Source organism: Miscanthus floridulus, chromosome 16, assembly GCF_019320115.1.
Source record: "Miscanthus floridulus cultivar M001 chromosome 16, ASM1932011v1, whole genome shotgun sequence".
NCBI lineage: Eukaryota > Viridiplantae > Streptophyta > Magnoliopsida > Poales > Poaceae > Miscanthus > Miscanthus floridulus.
The window spans coordinates 72,674,289-72,695,542 of record NC_089595.1 but is presented as its reverse complement, the minus strand read 5'-3'; the positions used below and the strand labels follow the sequence as shown (position 1 = coordinate 72,695,542).

The following is a 21,254-nucleotide window of genomic DNA, read 5'->3' as shown; positions in this document are numbered from 1 at the left end:
ACTTGCAGTACAATATACCATATATTTCAAACAGACCGACTAACTAAAAAAGATGCTTATTTCCAGCACAGGTACTAGAAAAGAAGTGCTTTGATAATGAGATACATATACCATATGTTTACCACGGTTAAACTTTGAAACTAACAGTATGAAACCAGCACCTAGAGCAAATAACAACTCATCAGTCTATGGCATGGCAGGAAACGCAAGAGCATATTTCTTTACATTATTTATTTCCATGGCAGCTTCGTACTACCTGTAGTACCAAAAAAGTAGCATATCTTTACAGCTAAAAAGACAGCAAAGGGGATTGTCAACCTGCTGATGCTCTACCTCAATCTTCGATAAATCTTGCTAGTGATGTTTGTGGCTACAAAAAAATTGGTTCCATGTATTCCTCCATCTACAAGTGACATAGCGGCCTTTCAACCTTAGGTAAAATCTCATCATCCAATCTAGCAAACATCTTCTATGTGAATCGACCAAGAACATGAATGTCTCTTTATCATCTCATATGGTTTTTCTCTAGCACTACTACTCTATTGCTCTAAACTGCAATATCGTCTATATGTTAGGATGGATGACCGTCAGTGGATGTACACGGGCTATCAGAAGAGGGGTCAATACACAAATGAATGGATTGAGAAGGCCAATGATTTCATGACGAAGGCATTTGCAAGCGGACGGCGACATGCCTGGTGTCCCTGTAGGAAGTGTAAGAACAAGGCAATGAAAACATATGAGGAGATGACTAAAGATCTTGTCAACAATGGATTTGTAGAGAACTATACCCGGTGGACCATGCATGGTGAACGCCATCGTGCGAGAGAAGAGGTCGTGAGACAACGGATCGAGGAGTTTGATTCTGAAGCCGGGGTGGCAGAAATGTTAAATGACCATGACATGGCTTTCGATGAAGGAAGTGCAGAGCAGGAGCCAGAGCAAACTGCAAAGGCGTTTTACGCCATGTTGGATGCGGCACAACAACCCCTTCACGGGCGCACCAATGTTTCTAAACTGGATGCCATTGCACGTCTAATGGCTGTGAAGTCCCAGTTTAGCTGGAGTAGAGAATCCTTCGATCAACTGTTGACAGTAGTTGGCACCCTACTTCCGGATGATCACGTTCTGCCAAAGAACACGTATGAGTCAAATAAAATCCTTCGTACACTCAAGATGTCGTACGAGCAGATACATGCTTGTCCGAACGGATGCATCTTATTCAGGGGAGAACATGCTGACGATAAGTACTGTCCAAAGTGTAAGGCATCTAGGTACATTGAGTTAGAATCTGGTGATGGTCGGAAGACGCAAACAAAAGTCGGCGCAAAGATCCTGAGGTACCTTCCTTTCATACCAAGGATCCAATGGCTTTTCATGAGCGAGGAATCCGCAAAACAGATGACGTGGCACAAAACTGGACGCCGATACACTGACAAGATGATACATCCGTCCGATGGTGAATCATGGAAAAGCTTCGATCGGAAGCATACCGACAAAGCTGACGAGGCTCGTAATGTACGCATTGCACTGGCAACTGATGGGTTCAATCCTTATGGAATGGGTTCTTCACCATACACATGTTGGCCCGTATTCGTCATCCCTCTCAACCTCCCACCTGGCGTCGCCTTTCAATGGCAAAATATTTTCTTGTCACTTATAATTCCAGGATACCTGGGGGCTAATATGAGTGTGTACATGGAGCCTCTGATAGACGATTTGGTCCGTGCATGGGACGAAGGGGTAGTGACATACGACCGATTCACAAAGACAAACTTCAGAATGCATATTTGGTACCATTATTCCATGCATGACTTCCTGGCTTATGGGTTATTTTGTGGCTGGTGTGTTCACACGAAGATGCCATGCCCGATATGCAAGTCAGCTGTGGAGTTCTTTCGGTTGGAGAAGGGGGGCAAGTTTTCATCGTTTGACAAACATCGACAATTCCTCCCTCTTGACCACCCATTCAGGAGAGACAAGAAGAACTTTCGAAAAGGTGTCATAGTGGAAGACTCTGCACCGGAAATGATGACAGGTGCCTAGGTTCTTGAGATGTTAGATGGTCTTGTGGTCGACAATGAAAAGGGAGGCTTCGTGGGATACGGAAAAGAGCATGCCTGGACACACAAGTCGTGCTTGTGGAAGCTTCCTTACTTTAAGGACCTCCTTCTTCCACATAACATTGATGTAATGCACACTGAAAAGAATTTCGCCGAGGCGGTCCTTCACACAATCATGGACTGGGAAAAGTCAAAGGACAATGTCAAGGCTAGATTGGATCAAGCAACGCTGTGCGATAGACCAAAGCTAAACATGTTGCCTCCCTTACGCGGGAAGTCATGGAAGAAGCCTAAGGCCGACTTCGTCCTAACGAGGGCCCAAAAGAAAGAAGTTCTTCAATGGTTCCAATCGTTGATGTTCCCTGACGGGTATGCAGCGAATTGGAGGAGGGGTGTGAACTTAAGTACCATGCGAATCACAGGGCTCAAGAGTCATGATTACTACATATGGATTGAACGCCTTCTTCCGGTGATGGTTTGTGGCTATTTCTCTGATCACATCTGGCGAGTGATGGCAGAGTTGAGCATGTTCTTCCGCAAGCTATGTGCTAAGGAGATATCTCGGACCGAGATTGAAGAAATGGAAAGAATGGCCCCGGTGTTGCTCTGCAAGTTGGAGAAGATCTTTCCCCCCGGCTTCTTCAATCCGATGCAACATTTGCTCTTGCACCTACCATATGAGGCAAAAATGGGGGGCCCTGTGCATGCTCGTTGGTGCTATCCAATTGAGCGATGCCTAAAGGTTCTTAGAACAAAATGCAAAAATAAATGCAAAATTGAAGCTTCCTGTGCAGAGGCATCCATTGTGGAGGAGGTGTCATACTTCACAACAAGATACTATGCCGACAACCTTCCTAACGTGCATAATCCACCCCCTCGTTACAATGCTGCCAACAATCAGTCGACCCTCAGCCTTTTCTGAGGGCAACTCGGAAGTGCAAGTGAACCTACCTTGAAGATGTTGAGCCTAGAAGAGTGGCGCTCTATCCAGCTGTATGTGTTGCGGAACCTTGAAGAGGTTGGCCCGTACATTGCGTAAGTTTTACACAAACTTGTTTCTTTTCTTGTCAATATTTCGCATGCACCCATCCAACCCTCTTGTTAACGGCCGTTACAGCAAATTTGTTCTCCTCTACGATCGTCCATCACGGAGGGAACCCACTGAAGCGGAAGTTGAAACCCTTCTAAGACATGGCGCGGGAGAACAAAATCCCACTTTTATTTGTTGGTTCAAGGAGGAGGTACTGTTCAATTTCATTGGTTGTTTGTACTTAACTCTCAACTCGACAAATATATAACGAATCATCCTACTTGAACTAGCAGGCCAAAACTGACGTGTCTATGAGTGCCGAGTTGAGGCAAGTTGCCAATGGATTTGAATTTAGGGTCAAGTCATTCTCTGTGTACGATGTCAATGGATATCGCTTTCACACAACTCGGCACGAGCAGAGTCGGCCGAATCGAAGAACCACAAATACCGATGTTTTCACGCCAGGCACAGATGGGTTGGACTACTATGGAATAATTGAAGAAATATACAAACTCAAGTTTCCTGGTTGTGTACCTCTTCGTCCTATCATATTCAAATGCCATTGGTTTGATCCCAAAGAAGTGATAAAGACCCCTGAGCTTGGGTTAGTCGAAGTTCTAAAGTCATCCGTCTTGCTAGGAGACGACGTGTACATTGTGGCCCAACAGGCCACGCAAGTTTATTATCTCTCATACCCGTGCCAAACCAAAGACCGTCTTAAGGCGTATGATGTTGTGTACAAGGTATCGCCGCATGGTAAAGTACCCGTCCCAAACGATGATGATTATAACATCGATGCAAACACATATGACGGAGAGTTCTTTCAAGAAGAAGGATTAGAAGGGAGTTTTGAGATTGTCTTAGATGTAGATCTCGCAATGGAAGTAGACAATGATACGGTCATTGTTGACGGGAATGATGGAGAGGAGGTTCACAACGCGAAGGACTTGTTATTACTTGAGCAACACCATTCAGGCAGTGTCGCTAGTGATGAGACTTTGAGAGACGATCATAATTACGTCGACAATAGCGATGATGAGATTTTTGGCCCACCTATCGATGATCTTGATGATTATTTCTAGTACATGTAAGATCTGTAGTACTTATGGCAATTTTATACATGTATGATACATTTACTTATTTTGCATCTCTTTTATACATGTATGATACATTTACTTATTTTGCATCTCTTTTATACATGTATGATACATTTACTTATTTTGCATCTCTTTTATACATGTATGATACATTTACTTTTGTATATGCGTACTGATAGTTTATTCCTTTTGTTGCAGGTGATTGATGGTGGGCGGTGGAATCAGGAAGATTAGGTCGGTTATGACCTTACTGGCTGGTGGCGAGGGGTCCAGCCAGGGTGGAGGAGGAGGGCGTGCACAGACTGAGGGTGGAGGGCGTGCCCAGGGAGGAGGAGGACGACGACGAGGGCGTGCCCAGGGAGGTGGAGCCCAGGGTGGAGGTGGAGCCCAGGGTGGAGGAGGAGCCCAGGGTGGAGGAGGAGGACGGCGACGACGAGGGCGTCGAGAGCCGACACCTCCTCCACAGGACGACGACAACGAGTTCATAGCGGCCACGGAGGAGGATGAGGAGGAGGAGGAGACCAGGGAGGAGATAGCGGAGGCGGTGGAGGAGGCACAGAGGGAGGATGAGGCCGAGCGGGCTGAGCGCGAGGAGGATGCTGACTTGCTGGCAGAGGAAAATGGGGTGCCTACGGTTTGGTTGCGAGGGTCGTCGCGCCTCCCAGACTTACCCATACAGAGACGGCCAGTGATTCGACCCTCCGGAACTAAGTAAGTAATTTTTGCATGTTAACACTACTTCACAAGTTTTTAAGTTATAACAGAAACTAATATTCAATCTCAATAACTTTGTGGAGGGATTGGGAAATGGTGATCCCAGGGAGTCACTCTCGCCGAGTAAACGGGATCCTGGGTCTTCTGTGCAGGGCAAACTACCCCGGGATGGTGAGGATCGATGGTGTTGTGCAGCCCGCCATGAAGTGGTCCCACTGGCATGCCGCCAGCGATCAGACTGATCGAGCTGGCAGGTGTTATAACAGCAAGGCCGACCGGGTGATGAAAGAGCTGTGGGTACGTGTCCATCACACTATGCTGATAATAACATCACATTAATTGTATATTACTGACTGTATTTGCTTATAGGATTACTACACCTTGGCGGAGGGAGTACGTAGGGAGGACGCGGATGACGTGGTGAACAGAGTCTGTGTTCACCGAGTGCAGGACCTCTTCTACGAGACAAAGCTCCTGTGCAGAAGAATTTACCATGGCCGCAGAGGACACAGAGTCACCAGAGCGCAGGCAGTGCACCTGCCCCTAACTAAGGAGCAATACTTGACGGTAAATATGAGATTACATCGTCTGCGATTAATTGCACTGAAATTGATTTATGATTTGTCATGTGCTCGTGTACGTGCAGGTACCTCCTGCTTGGTGTGCGGGGATGGACAACTGCTGGGAGGCCATTGTGGACAAGTGGTTGAGTGAGGAGTACGAGCAATATCACGCCATACGCTCACATTGCCGTGCGATGATGCAGGGTTCCTCGCACAAACAAGGCCCCACTACCCTCAAGGAATATGCAGCCAGATATGTACGTGGATTTCATTTCGTTGTTGCTATGCTAACTTCTGAATGCATAATATCTTATTGTTGTGCTTCTTCCTGCAGACGCGGTTCCACCCCGGCCAGGAGTGCGCCTCGTTCAAGGCATATGCCTTGGCACACAAGGGCAAGGCAAAGGACCCCGACCTCGTCTACAACCCGGAGGACCCATCCGAGGCATACAGCAACCCGAGCGTGCACAGGCGCCTCAGCGAGTACACAGCGATGGCGAGAGAGATCCATGGGTCAGAATTTGATCCGAGCACCGCTGACCTCGAGGGTGACATCGTCATGAGGTTGGAACCAGGTAAGCCACACGGGCGGTACTATATGGGCAACAGCACCATAGACACGGCCAACACTCAGACACTCGCCCAGATTAGAGCCCGGAGCATGAGTTCGAGTCCGGCCATACGCCCACGCTCACAGCCCCAGGTGGTAGCACTCCAGGTTAGTTCTGTTGCATTCATTGTCCATTCATTTTCTACTCGTTCTTTATTTGCATTCTAACTATGTGATAAATAATTGTAGGCCCAGATTGAAGCCCTGCAGGAGTCACAGCAGGCCTCACAGAGCCAGCTTCAGGCCCTCGAGCTGTCGCACCAGGCCGAGTTGGCACAGGAGAGGGCGCGAGTGCAGACCCAGCTTGAGGCCTTCCAGCAGGCGCACAAGGACTGGTACGAGTACATGGCCCGTTTTTCTCAGAGCATGGGCTAGCCTCCACCGCCTCCGCCGCCGCCGATGATACCGTTGGTGCCTCCACCTCCGCGCGACGGCACTCCTGTGAGTCACTTAGATGCACTCTTCACTTTCGTGTCATATAGAGCTACCTTCGACTTATACCTTAGTTTGACCTACCATAGCTTAGACCTTAGAATTTGCTTTGATCCAGATAACTCACATGTGCAATCTCATTCTAGGGACCTTCTACAGCTGGATCGAACAACGATATGCAGGGTGATCAAGACCTGGACTTGACTCCGTTTCTTCGCAGGCCTCCGACCATGTGACAGGCCATCCGACCTTGTTTGATAGTTTTGTATGTTGAACTGTGGACTTGGTTGAACTTTGTGGACTTTGGACATATGTTGATGGTGTTTGTGGACTTTGCATGGTGCTTGTCGACATATGTTTGTTATTGTGAGTGGATGTGACATTTGTGGACATATATGTGATATATATTGCCTATCTGTCATGTTATTATAATTTCCTGTGATTTTGTTGCTTATTGTGACTGGATATGCACTGAAACAAACAAAAAAATTCTGTGGACATATTTTACCGAGTGTAGCACTCGGTAAAACAGAGATTCTGTCAGTTTTACCGAGTGTAGCACTCGGTAAAACAGCGACCAGAACCAAATTGGTTCTGATTCTGTGAATTTTACCGAGGGTGCCATTTTTTACCGAGTGCCAGGTCCCCACTCGGAAATATTTGACTACTTTTTACCGAGTGGGAACACTCGGTAAACATTATTCCTGAAGTTTATTTGCGGAATTGTTTTAATCACAAAAATGGTTATTATTTTACCGAGTGTTAGGAGCTACACTCGGTAAACATTATTCAAAAAATTTATTTGCGGAATTGTTTTAATCACGAAATGCTAATTTATTTACCGAGTGCTGCTAGTGACACTCGGTAAACGTCGCCGTTAACGGTCAGTTTGGAGGCTGACGACCGTGAAGTCATAATTGTTTACCGAGTGTCATTATAGCACTCGGTAACTCTCTGCGCCGAGTGCTCCGATATTAGACACTCGGTAAAATAACTTCACCGAGTCGTTGTTTGCCGAGTCCACTTTACCGAGTGTGGCACTCGGTAAAGAGTTTGCCGAGTGTGTAGCACTATTTGCCGAGTGTTACTCACACTCGGTAAATACACAGTATCCCGTAGTGAAAGATGAGTCTAAACATAAATCATTACAAGAAGTAGAGGCATCCTTTTTAGACATGTTGAAGATAGAACTTTTCTTTTTAGATGCCTTGGTGGGGGTTGTACTAACGGCTTCAAGATTAGCAACTTTATTAGTTAGCTCATCACAATGTTTGCACATGGTTTCTATTTTAGCAAGCAAACTTTTATAAGCATCTTATGAGCTAGCTAACTTTTCTTTTAATTTTTCATTTTTCTTTATAAGTTACTCATCATTGATTGTGCATGTATTTGTTGTTGCACTAGCCTTAAGTTGCTCAATTTTAGTAGATAGTTCAATATTGAGATTAGCAAATGTCTCATATTGTTCAAGCAAAGTTTTATATGCTTCTTGTGAACTAACTAACTTTTCTTTTTATTTTTTCGACCTTCTTTTATTGACTAGTGCAAACTTTAGCATAATTAAGATTTTATTGCACAATTTCATCATAAGAAGGCATTTCATCATCACTATCACTCTCACTAGAGGATGAGCTTTTGTTACCTCGTGCCATAAGGCACACACGAGAGGAGCTTGATGATGAGTGCTTGCGGCCTCGCCACTTGTGATGGTGTTCTTCTTCACTTGAAGAATCATCCCATGACCTTATTGATGTGAGGGCTTAGTTCTTGCATGCCTTCTTCTTTGTCTTGGGTGTGGGCTTGTTTGGACAAAATTCCACAAAGTGCCCCAACTCACTGCATCCATAGCATCCTCTCTTTCTTTGCTCATTTCTTTGATTGGTGAAAATAAGATCTTGAATTTGGATGGGCACACCCTTGACATTGAGCCTTTGGATCATCTTCTCCACCTTGTTGATAAGTTTGATTGATTCTTCATCAAGGTCGGAGGTGGAGGAGGAAGATTGATCATCATCACTTGAATCTTCTTCATCATCATCCTCATCTTCTTTTTATCTTCACTTGAGGAGCTTGAGCTTTAGCTTGTCTCAACTTGCTTGCCCTTCATCTTCTTTTTCTCGCTACATGCGAGAGCTTTGCCTTTGCTTGATGAAGAGGCTTCTTCTTGACCCATCTTGCGTGACATTTCAAATGCCACTATCTTGCCAATGACTATGGCCAGGGTCATGGTGCTCAAGTCCTCCATGTTGTGAAGGATGGTGATTATGCTTGCATATTTCTTTTATGGTAGCACGGAGATGATCTTCCTTATGATGTCCGCATCATCTAGCTTTGTTAATCCTATTGAATGGAGCTCATTGATAATTAGATTCAAACAAGAATACATATCACGAACAAGCTCGCCATCATTCATTTTAAAGGAATCATAATTTTGTTTAGCTAGACAATATTTTTGCTCACGGACATTAGATGTGCCATCATGGAGCTCTTGAAGTTTTAACCAAATTTCATATGTCGTATTTAAAGTGAACACTTGGTTAAACACATCCATACTAAATGATTCAAACAAGCAATTCTTAGCTCTAGCATTGAAATGCATTTCCTTTTCTTCACTCTTTGTGGGTTTATTAGGATTCTTAATGGATTTCATCCCGTCACGAGTGACTCTCCAAACACCCAAATCAACCACTTCAAGGTGGCAAGCCATTCTAGCTTTATAATAGGGGAAGTTAGTGCCGTCAAAGTGCGGAGGCCTAGAGGTATCCATCCCAACCACTCTAAATAGCGTCGGCTCAACGGCGGTTAAGCCAAAGGTCAAGATTGAGCAAACCGGCTCCGATACCACTTGTAGGGGACCATGACGCCTAAGAGGGGGGTGAATTAGGCAACTTAAAATCTACTTCTAAACTATGGCCTCTTTTTCTAACCTTAGCAAAACCTATGCAAAAGACAAACTATCTAAATGTGCAACTATGGTTTTGCTAGTGTGTTGCTATCTCTACCGCAAAAGGAGTAATACAATCAATGTAAATGCGAAAGCTAAAGAGCAAGGTAGAGATATGCAAACTCTCGTCGATGACTCTGGTATTTTTACCGAGGTATCGAGAAGCACGCAAGCTTCCCCCTAGTCCTTGTTGGAGCGCCTCGCAAGGAATCCCTAGCAAGGGCCAAGCTCCCGGTCGGGTAACTCCGTGGATAGCCTCGGGCCTTCCCCACGCGCAAGTGGGTCTCCGACGTGCCTTTCGGCAAGCCTCTCTTGGATGCTCCCCGCCGTCTTCACTATCAAGCTTCAGGCCGAAACGTCGAGGGCCTTGTTCTCTCCGGTACACGGTGACGACCACACCACAAACGTGGTTAGTGTGATCTCGCAAGACTACAAGCCCCTCCGATTTACAACAATGGTGCACGCAAGCACCGAGTGATAAGAGGTATACAAACCTCACTAAACACTAGACCTAAACCTAGAACAAGCGCATAAGTGGTGGTCTAATCAACATAAGCACTTCACAAAGCACCTACGCTAATCACCTAATGAATCGCTAAGCACTATGTAAGTGGAGATCAATAAAATAGTGTACCAACACCCTTGGTATGTTTTCTCAGCTCCAATCATATCAAATGGCCGGTTGGGGGTCTATTTATAAGCTCTACTGATAAAGTAGCCATTGGGGACGAAACACACTTTTCTGCTACTGACCGGACACTGATCACGTCCTGACCGGACGCGTCTGGTCACTCACAACGGCCAATTAGTCTTCGGCGCGATCAACTGATCGAACGCTGATGGCGTCCGGTCACAACTGCGCCCCTCTGGAATCTCTCTAGAAACGATCGGACGCTGCACTTCGTGCGTCCGATCGTCCAGTCTGTTGCGTCCGGTCGCGCTGAAGACACTGCCATGATGATGAATAGTGTCACCGGTGCGTCCGGTCCCTGTTTCGCTCAGCGTCCGGTCATCAGCTGCTGACGCCTGCTGTTGCCTGGCACCTGATCGGACTCGTCCGGTCACTCATAGGGCCGCGTCCGATCACCTCTGTCGGGCTCGTTTCTTCGCGATCTTGCGTCCGGCTTGGTTCCAATCTTCGTGATTGGACTTTGCTTGACCTTGTATGTCTTCTATGCATCTTCACATGTCTTTCTTGAGATGTTGATCATTGGATCATCACGTTGCCTTTGTCCAAGTCACGTTTTGCATCATATTGAACTAGAAAACAAACACTGATAAATTCATTAGTCTAATTTAATTGTGTTGGTCATCAAACACCAAAATCTAAAATAAATAGAACTAGGTCTATTTTCGTTACAAGCGTTCCTCAGGTGTCAAGGTTTTGAATGCAATAGCGTCAGCTGTCCTCGAGTGTCGAGGCCCTCCTTATGCTCTGCTCGGATGCGAAGGCTTCCCCTCGGGTACCGAGAGTTACTCGGGTGTTGAGATCATCCACGCAATGGATCAACTGTTCTAGTTATGGTAAGGCAACCATTGTGCACTTGTCCTGAGGTCTCTTCATGACGACTCCGTTGGTTTGTCCCGACAAACGCCAAACACGAGCGGTCTGGATTTCGTATAGCGCTACAAGGAGCGTCTCTGCGACTTTGCACGAATGTGTACAGTAGCCGTGAGCCTGCGATACCAACTAGCACCAAGTTGCCTGAAAGCTAAACTGAAGCTACACGCGGTCTCTGAAACTTGGCTTTTACTATTACGGTTCGGTCGGCACAGCGAGACAAGACCCCAACCACACGCCACGAAACACAGGCCCCGCGGACGGCGTTCGACCGGTTCAAGCCTGCCCTGTTGCCAGAAGTCATGACTAAAATATTATTAACTAATTTATTGTAAAAGAAAATATTATTTATTGATAAAAGAAATATAGCTTATAAGCCAAGCGAACTGGACGATAGGGTGCTTAGGTGCAGCTGCCACGACACGCTGTGAAATGGCCGTTATACTCCTCTTGGTACAAGTGCCCACCTGGGCCGACCCGCACAGGTTTTCTTCTCCCATTTGCTCACCCAGATCAAATCATCCAAACAAGCTTAAGCAGAGCGCGCTCCCCCCTCTCTGTCTCTTTGTTCTGCGTTGCATGCTGGAAAGTTTGAAGATCTAGAAGACCGCCATTGGCAAGCTAGCTAGTGGTGGTGTGCCGTGGCGTGATGAAGCGTGCGTGCATGGGTGCGTAACACGTTCAAGTAAGCGAGCTGGATCGGATTTGCAAATGGAAGACGACGAAATCTGCGAGCTATATCTGCTGAGCCGCTTCGCGCCATCCTCGTCCACTACTCATCATCAGCTCAGGGCTGCAGGAGGTAGCCATGGACCAGGACCTGTCTTCGGAGCTGGACCCGGCGCTGCTCATGTCGACGTCGACGTCCTCCTCGTCGCCGCCAGGCTCGGCCTCGCCCTCCTCCTCCTTCTCCCACCCGTCCCCGCCCCACTACACCTTTGCCGTCAACAACCTCTCATGTGCCCGCCCCTCGCCGCCGCGCCGCCGCCAACCTCCTGCCGTCGTTCCTGTCCTCCTCCTCCGCTTCGCCGGCCCCCGATGCCACCGACGGCGCGGCGGGCCTGCTCAAGTCCGTGTCCTTCATCTGCCTCCAGCTCCAACATCCTCGCCGTTGTGGGCCCCAGCGGCGCCGGCAAGTCGACGCTGCTCCGCATCCTGTCCGGCCGCGGCACGGGCTCCGAGATCGCCAAGCCCGGCACGGTGTCGCTCAACGGGCACGCGGTCGCCTCCCGCGCGCAGCTGCGGCGGCTCTGCGGGTTCGTCACGCAGGACGACAACCTGCTCCCGCTCCTCACGGTCCGCGAGACCATCCTCTTCGCCGCCCGGTTCAGGCTCCGCGCCGCCGCGACAGCCGGGGAGCGCCGCGAGCGCGTGGACGCGCTCATGCAGGAGCTCGGCCTGTCCGAGGTCGCCGACAGCTACGTCGGCGGCGGCGGACGGCTGCGGGCTGTCGGCCGCCCGCGGGGTGTCCGGAGGCGAGCGGAAGCGGGTGTCCATCGCGGTAGGACATCGTGCACGACCCGCCGGTGCTGCTGCTGGACGAGCCCACGTCGGGGCTGGACAGCCGCTCCGCCCTGGACGTGCTGCAGCTGCTGCACGACGTGTCCCGCGCGCGCCGCCAGGTGGTGGTGCTCAGCATCCACCAGCCCAGCTACCGCATGCTGCACTACATCTCCTCGCTGCTTCTGCTCTCCCGCGGCGCCTGTCGCGCACTTCGGCACGCTCAAGTCGCTGGAGGACGCGCAGGCGCGGCTGGGCCACAAGATCCCCATGCAGCTGAACCCGCTGGAGCTCGCCATGGAGATGGAGGTCACCAGCCAGCTCGAGGCGGAGGACCGCTCCAGGATCGCCGTGCACGGTGATCACCATGCCGACGACGAGGATGAGGTGAGCCGCCTTGTGATCAGTGGACGACGCCTCGACGTCCCGGATCAGGGCTACTGCAGCCGCTTCACGGAGGTGGCGGCGCTGACCGTGCGCTGCTGGCGCACCATGTACCGGACGCGGGAGCTGTTCGCGGCGCGCGCCGCGCAGGCCGTGGTGGGCGGCCTCGGCCTCGGCAGCGTCTACTTCCGGCTCAGCCCGGACAGCCCCGACGGCGTGGCGCTCCGGCTGGGGCTCTTCGCCTTCACCCTCAGCTTCCTCCTCTCGTCCACCGTGGAGGCGCTGCCCATCCTCCTCCACGAGCGCCGCGTGCTGATGCGGGAGGCCTCCAGGCGCGCGTACCGCCTCTCCTCGTACGTGGTGGCCAACGCGCTCGTCTTCGCGCCGTGCCTTCCTCGCCGTGTCGCTCCTCTTCTCGGCGCCCCTCTACTGGCTCGCAGGGGCTCCGCGCCACGCCGCTCGCCGCCTTCGCCTTCTTCGTCCTCGCCGTCTGGCTCATCGTGCTGATGGCCAGCTCCCTCGTGCTCTTCCTCAGCGCCGTGTCGCCGGACTTCGTGATCGGGAACGCCCTCATCTGCGTGTTCCTGGGCGTCTTCTTCCTCTTCTCCGGCTACTTCATCCCCAAGGACAGCATCCCGAGGTACTGGGCGTTCATGTACTACGTGTCCATGTACAGGTACCCGCTGGACCTGCTGCTCATCAACGAGTACGGGGGCAGCGCAAGGGGCAGGTGCGTGGCGTGGATGGGGGGAAACAATGGCGCCATGTCCGGCGGCGTGTGCTTGAGGACCGGAGCCGACGTGCTCAGGGACAGGGGCATCGACGAGGGGATGAAGTGGGTCAACGTCGCGGTCATGCTGGGGTTCTTCCTGCTCTACAGGCTCATGTGCTGGGCTGTGCTCGTCAGGAGGGCCTCCAAGACCACCCTGTGACTGTGTGATCTCTTCAAGGACCAGGGTTATTAGTTTGATTCAGGCGAAGAGCTCTGTGTTTCAGCATGCATTGTCTTCTGTTTGGAGATGAAGAGAGTTATTAGTTGATTAAATTATTGGTTCATGTAATTATTGTATTAGTATCTTGTATTCCTTTATTTTAAATGTTTTTGGCTATTTTTTGGGGATGGTGTTGAGTAAGTAAAGTGATGTTAACCTGTGGCGTGCTATGTGGAATCTGAATATATTTTCGGCAATCAATCACAGTTCTTTCAATGACAAATTGCTCAATCTTGGCTCATCATCAACCTTTGGTGTAAATCTGGAGCATGACTCTGTTCATTGTAAAGGACATGATCAACAAAAATTCAGCAATTGGACAGAGTATTTGGCGTGTGGACTGTGGAAGTGCTTGGTGAACCATCTCCAACAACAAAGTGCACCAGCCACTTGTTTTTTTTTTCTTTTCACACAAACTGAAAATGTTGGATCCCCTTCCCGCGAGCTCGGCCCTAAGACTTGACAAAGTAAACACAAAGTATTAATAAAATAACCTATTGTTGGGCTGGGCTGGCCCAACGAACAAAGTGTGTGAGCACTGAGTACTGCATAAAGAATATCTCACAATTTTAAATTATAAGTCGTTTTGTATCCGACCGTCTTGACGGTTGTGTTCGTGGGCCGCTATGGCAGAACTGCTTAATCTAATGTCTTTTAGGAGTGCTCGTCTTCCATTAGACACTAAGCCCTCAAGTGGGAACACCAAATTACACGGTCCCGTCGGACACACCCTAGGGGAGAACCCGAAAATTCACATTTTTCCCATCAGGATCACAAATGAGAGAATAAAGCTTACATTATTCTTAACCATTTCTTACATCACTTTTAATACAACATCATAGTATAATATTTATTATTATAACAGCTGAATATAATCATATTATCAAAGTTATAAATAATTTAATTGAACAACGGAATATAAACATGTGATCAGAATTACAGCGAAAATAAATATATAATCATGACATGATGAAGCATTGATATATAAACTACAACAATAGATTATGAAACTTGCATTTATAAAAGCATTTGGTGAGAATTATAAATAACAACTACGATCGCAGCGTAAAGGATTCCTCGCTGAGCCGATCAAGAGGTATCCACACACAAGGGTCAGCTCTAGCATCCACCTGTCACCTGCAACAGGGGGAATAAAACCTTGAGTACTCAATTGTACTCAACAAGACTTACCCAACAGGAGAAAAGAAAAGACTCCAAGGATATATAAGGCTATCTGGCTTGTGGGTTTATTGCATTTACAGGAAGCATTACTAAGCGTGCATCCTTATATTCGATTTTTATTAATAGCCGCATTGGTTCATTAACTAATCATTCTATGTAAGCACATGTGCTACTTTCAAACAGGAGATAAGCAATCAGATTTCTTTTTTCCATCTTTTATCTTTAATTCTTACTAGGGTGTTAAACCGTAGACAAGCCGTACCGGATTTCCCGGCGATTCGTGAATCAATGCCCCCAGCTAGGTACCCTAAAAACACACGTCCCGCTTGTACACAAGGCACAAGCAGGATCAACCCATCACCCTCCTTTACTGGGTGTCCAGGTCCCCGTCCAAACTAGGACTCCAAGCCCCCGCCCCTGAGTCCTGGACTTAGTGCGGTGCAAGGACCTCCTAACCCAAAAACTACCCTAACAGTCGGTCCGAAAAGAGACGGATCCACGACAAGAGAGCAACAAGTCTTCCAAGCGCCCATACCCAAGTATGTGCTCGGGATAATAAGTCTGTGACTTGCCCAGAGCCTTATGCAATGGCCGGTCCTTAACTGACACAGACAGGGAAAGCAATGTAACCAAGCCATGCCCCGCGTCCACGGCGACACAACCTCTTATATCCACCAATACCCAAACCATATCCTTGCCCGGTCACCAATTTTTTCTTTCCACCATTTATATTTTTCTAAGTGATAATAATATTGTAATATATTTCCTATCTCTCACGAGTAACAGGAAATCACTCGACTTCTACCAGAGTCCTGTAGCATAGCAATCTACACGATCCTATCATACTAGTAAGACTCATAGGATAAAGATATATATATATATATATATATATATATATATGCAAGTGGGTTTCAATCAACTCCTTAAAACTTAATGCACAATTATAATTTAAACTACAGAAAAGTAGGAGTTATGCACCGGGGCTTGTCTGGGTAAGATATATATTAAAAAGTTAGTATCTGCATCTTCAGATCCTCCACCATCATCTAAATAGAAAGCCCATTGCATCATCTCTTGGAGAGAATATCATTACACCATCTTTGGATTCACAATCATCCTTCAATTGATCTGTTGCTTCATCATCGTACCTATATGATATGCATTGATGCAAATGTATAGATGTAAATAATCAACGACAGCCAAAATGCTTAGAAATTCGATCACGCCTCACAAGCTAACGAGCTCACTCTAACGACGTCCGTACTTAGGCTACATATCCATGTTGATGAATAAGGCATTATTTCCCAACGAATGTTTTAGTTATATAAACCCAAGTTATTTTTTTATTTTATTCTATCGATTTAATCATTATTTGAAATAGGGTATCACTATCTATCTAGCAAACTAATTATTCTGGAGCTACAAAAATTATAGTGAGTATCTAATATTGCTAGGAGCCTACTATAAAATTTTTAGATCCAACACTATTACCAATTTATCACGGAAATTCCTACAAGTTTATATCTTTATAATATTAAGTACCTTAAATTAATTATATAGCTTCCAAAAATATTATCAAACTACGTGAATAAAATATACTAACAAGTAGATCACGCTTTTAGGAGCCTAACAAAATTGGTTTCACAATTTTTGAACACCCACACAATTTTATATTGATTTTACAAGTTTGTTTCCAAAACTAATTAACACTTCTTTATAAAACTAAATGGCCAGTGGCCACCTATTCGGCGCAGCGCCCCAAGGCGGAAATCCACTCATACATGGCCCAGGCGCGACGCCAGTCCAGCAGCACGGCAGATCGGCCCAACGGGCGCGGGAACGGCCCAGGCATGCAGGCACAAGCCGGCCCCGGCGACGCGGACGCGAGCGCGGCCCAACAACCCTACGCCAACAGTGCCAATGGCCTAGGCGGCAACGCAGGCCGGCCTAGAGGACGCGACACGCGGCCCAACTTGGGAACGGGTGCGAGCAGCCCAAACAGGCGGGTGGCGCACACGGCCTAGCAAACCAGAAGTCCAATCCAGCGCTGGTGGGCCACTGATCCATGAGCAGAAACAAGCCGGCACAGGAGGGAGGCTCTAGAGCAAAACATCGGTAGGGCACCGACGGCGTGACCATGGCCGTGCATGGTGGCGAGGCGCCGGCCTGCCTCCACCCCAATAGCGAACGCACAGGCTCGGAAGGTCGAGGTGGAGCTGCTACTAGTCGTGCTAGAGATGGGGTGCTCTGAGCTGAACTAGCCATGGACACATCCATGGCGGCGTCTAAGGAAGGACTACGCGTGACGGCCAGCGATGAAACCAGCACACACGTGCGCACCGTTGAACTAATAGCTTCCGATCCACGTCAAAGCTCTCTAGGACCTCCTCAAGGCGCTAGGGATTCAAGGAATTGGAGGGATATACCTTGTGTATGACAAATTTGGACCAGAAGGGATGCGGTCTTGGCAACAGTGCTCCTGGTGCGGTGGCTGCGCAATGGCAACGGCTGCGGCTGCCCGTGACTGGGAGTTCGCTAAGGCGGGCCACGATGGCAGCACGACCACGACAGGGACACGGCGTAGAAGGAAGAGGAGGGCGCCGAGGAGCAACAGGGCCAGCACAGGGCTGGTGGCACGCGCACGGGAAAGGCCGGTTCTAGCGTGAACGGCCCTGGCACGGAGGGAAGAGGAGGGGCGTCGATGGCGCGGGTGCGCCTACACACGCGAGGAGGGGAAAAGGGACCGGCCACGGTGGCCTAGCAAAGGAGTCACGTCGATGGTGGGGCACTGGGGCTACTATGGGTGGGAGGCGTGGGTCAGCGGGGAGGACGAGCAGGAGCTGGGATTGCTACTTCCACCACGGGACCAAGGAGCTTCGCGCGCACTCATGAAGAGGAAGAGGAGGGCAGCGCTGAGGAAGCTGTAGGACGCTCGAGATGCAGCGTCGACCTTGGCGGTTAGAGGAAACAAAGAGGGATGGAGAGGCAGGACTGACTCGGCCTAACCTGTCATGGCACGACGTGACACAGCGTGGCTGGCAGGACATGTTGGTTGGCACGGATAAGACTGAGGCCGCAGAAACAAGTAAGGCAAGCAAGGACAAGACCGAGGCCGCAAAAAAATAGAGGAAGGGGAGCAGCACAAGGCTCGGCAGCAAGTCAAGCAAAGCAAGCAGAGATGATGCGACGAAGTAGGCAGATGGACGGTGGTGCTTAGCGGGGACGTGGGCACAACAGAGCCTGTGCTCCAATTAAAAATTTCAGACATGACGCAAACGATGGGGAGAAAGACAGGGACCACTGTTCGCCTAAACGGTCGTTTAGCCTGTTTTAAACACCATGTAAACGTTATATGATGGTGCACCGTTTTCGTTTAATCATCCGTTTACCCCATTTAATTGGCCGTTTAGCCCGTTTAATGGGACGTTTTGCTCAAATAATGACTAAACGGTAGGTGACCGACTGTTTACCGTTTAGCGTTTAGGAAAACACTGACAGGGACACAGGTAAATGGACGTGCCGGGGTGTAGAGCCACGACTAGAATGAGACGGTGAATAATTACCATGCAACGAGTACACTGTACGCCAGGAAAATAAACGAAGTTGCTGCGCTCTCTCTCTCTCTCTCTCTCGTCAGTTCGTGCTTATTAAAATAAACCCGTGAGTATATATATATCATTCTATTTATTAATGGATTTTATTTTATTTATAAAAGTTGCTTTTCATGCTTAATCTAACAGAACAAACCGTTCGGTAGCATCGTCGTTCGACATTCCTAAATATCTTTACATACTGAACAATTTAACTTGGACATTTACCTGATTCCACAAACTAAGTCACACAGGATTCACTCATCACGTCGAGTACGTTTTAAATCAAAAATCCGAGAAACTCATTTCAAAAAATTTACTTAGGCCTAAATCGCGGTGCTAAACAAGATCGTAACACCAGGAGTGTTACAACCAACCCCCCTTAAAAAAATATTGTCCTGAGATTCGAAGCAAGAACTAGAAGAGGGGAAATGTGATTATATTAGTAGATCAGGGATTACATGAAAGATTACACGACTTCGAATGCTAACCACATGGGGATTTGGAGATACATGGTTAAGAGCAAACTAATACAACCAAGACTTAATCCAGAAGTCGAGATAGACGAGGGCAATGGAGAAACAACAAGATAATGATTATCCAAAATATGGCGTAGCACCAACAAATCCAGAAACATGACTCTAAGAACTCAAACATCGTGAACCCTAAGACCAACTAACCAAGGGAACTTGAACTTCTTTGGAAACTAGATCCTTTCTTCTCAGATTACACCATTACCTCAGACTAACGAATCTAATTCCTCGGATGACAACTAGAGCTTGTAGCTCTACTCCAAATGCGAGGGAAATGGGGATGAAGAAGAAGAGCAAGGATCAAGGGTATTTTATAGTGGCGAACGGAGGTGGGGCGCAACACACCAGATAGGGATGCGGCGGGGAGGGATACATAGACGGTTCATGCTGTGGGGATAAACATGGCCATGGTGCGCTCACCTGCACAAGCGAGTGGAGGGAAATAAAGGAGAGGGGGGTAAGAGGGTACGCTCGACGAGAGAGACATGCAGGCGGTCTATGTCCCCAAAAGAAGAAAGAAAGGAAGGGAAGGGGTCCGGTACGGAGGATGAGGCGTGAGGGTTCGAGAGCCGACTGGAATTGCTGGGAAAAGGAGAGAAACGCACAGTGCACAAAGACGGCGAGTGCGGCATGATGCCATGGCCATGCGAGAACGGGGAGCTAAGGGCCCAATACAAACAGTGTTCATAGGGCACGTAGCGAAATGACCCAGTATGCGTAGCGCGGTCAACTAAACACCGGGCTTGGGACATGACGTCCACTCAGGCTTTTACAATCACTCCCGACTACCCGAGGCTAACTTTCCTTTCCCTTTCTCGACCACATCCGTCTTTCCTATAGACTAAGACCATGGCATACGTTCTTCCTCCAAAACCACGTTCTCTTCCTTTCTTTGAAAGAACACTATTTCATCAACCAGTTGTAGATTTTCCTGTTTAAACACCTGAACATTTTAAGGAGATTATTTGTAGCAAAAGTGGTATGGTGGTGTAACTTGGTAAAGGTACTTGGTTAACAACCTCGATACCAGCGCATGCCGAGCAGCATCACCATGTGGTAGTTGTTCCATAGGGAGCCCTTGGTTTCATCGCGGCACCATATGCTTTTAACCAGGCAACTATTACCAACTTAAATGCCATGAAGGAAGTGGGGTCATAGACCACAGAATAACGGGAGTATTGCAAGGAAAGATTCAAACCACAAGGGTTCCCTTCACAACAAGGGACAAGGAATTCAAAGCCAATGGCGGATTTGATTTAAAGAGATTCAAGTGTTCTACTGGGACATCCACAATTAGTCGATACAGTGTCCTATGTTATCCAATCATGGTTGGTCTATTGATATCTGAATGGCAACTTCTCTTATAACCCACTTACTATCGCCCTTGAAAACTTTAAGCACGTCTAATGAAACTTAAGGTAGATGAACGCAATAAACATAGCTAAATAAATAAAAATGCGTATTACAATGGTCTTATACGGGTACAATGTATAGGCATTCAAGCTCACATTCATGACACAGCATTCACCTTCCCTACTGGCAGATGATCTCAACAACCATGGACCAACAACAACGGCAAGAGTACAATACCGGAGGACAGCGACGAAAAGCACTACTACTATGGGTACAACATCCCAAGGCAACTAATCTACTCAAGACCACGCATCTTCATTCCTGGGCTCGGTGGATTCTTCCACCACCCAGGCTATGGATCTACCTCTTCTCTTGGCAATGGCTGAGTGAGAGGAACCAAGGGCTCGACTTCTGACACTTCCGAGGGTGGAGGTGCTGGCGGCACTACAACACCGGTTCTCCTTCTTTCTGGTGGGTGGATAGGGATCCCTTCCAAGATTGGGGCATCCTGTCTTTCAGCAGCCAACATCCTCTACTTGGCCCTGGTGACAAGATAGGCCTCCCGCAGCTGATGGATGTGCCGATCTTCAGCCTCCTTCAGAGCTTCCGACATGGCAGTATCCCGACTCTCTACGGCTATAGCACTGGCATGCGCTTTGGCGAGCTACACCTGGAGCATCTAGGTGAAGATCTCGGCTTCCTTGGC

General features: G+C 48.2%; 1 pseudogene; it reads left to right on the top strand.

The window, feature by feature from the left end:
* Positions 1 to 11,725: 11,725 nt before the first annotated feature.
* Positions 11,726 to 14,042, top strand: LOC136514439 (ABC transporter G family member 23-like; annotated as a pseudogene).
* The last annotated feature ends 7,212 nt before the right edge of the window (positions 14,043 to 21,254 follow it).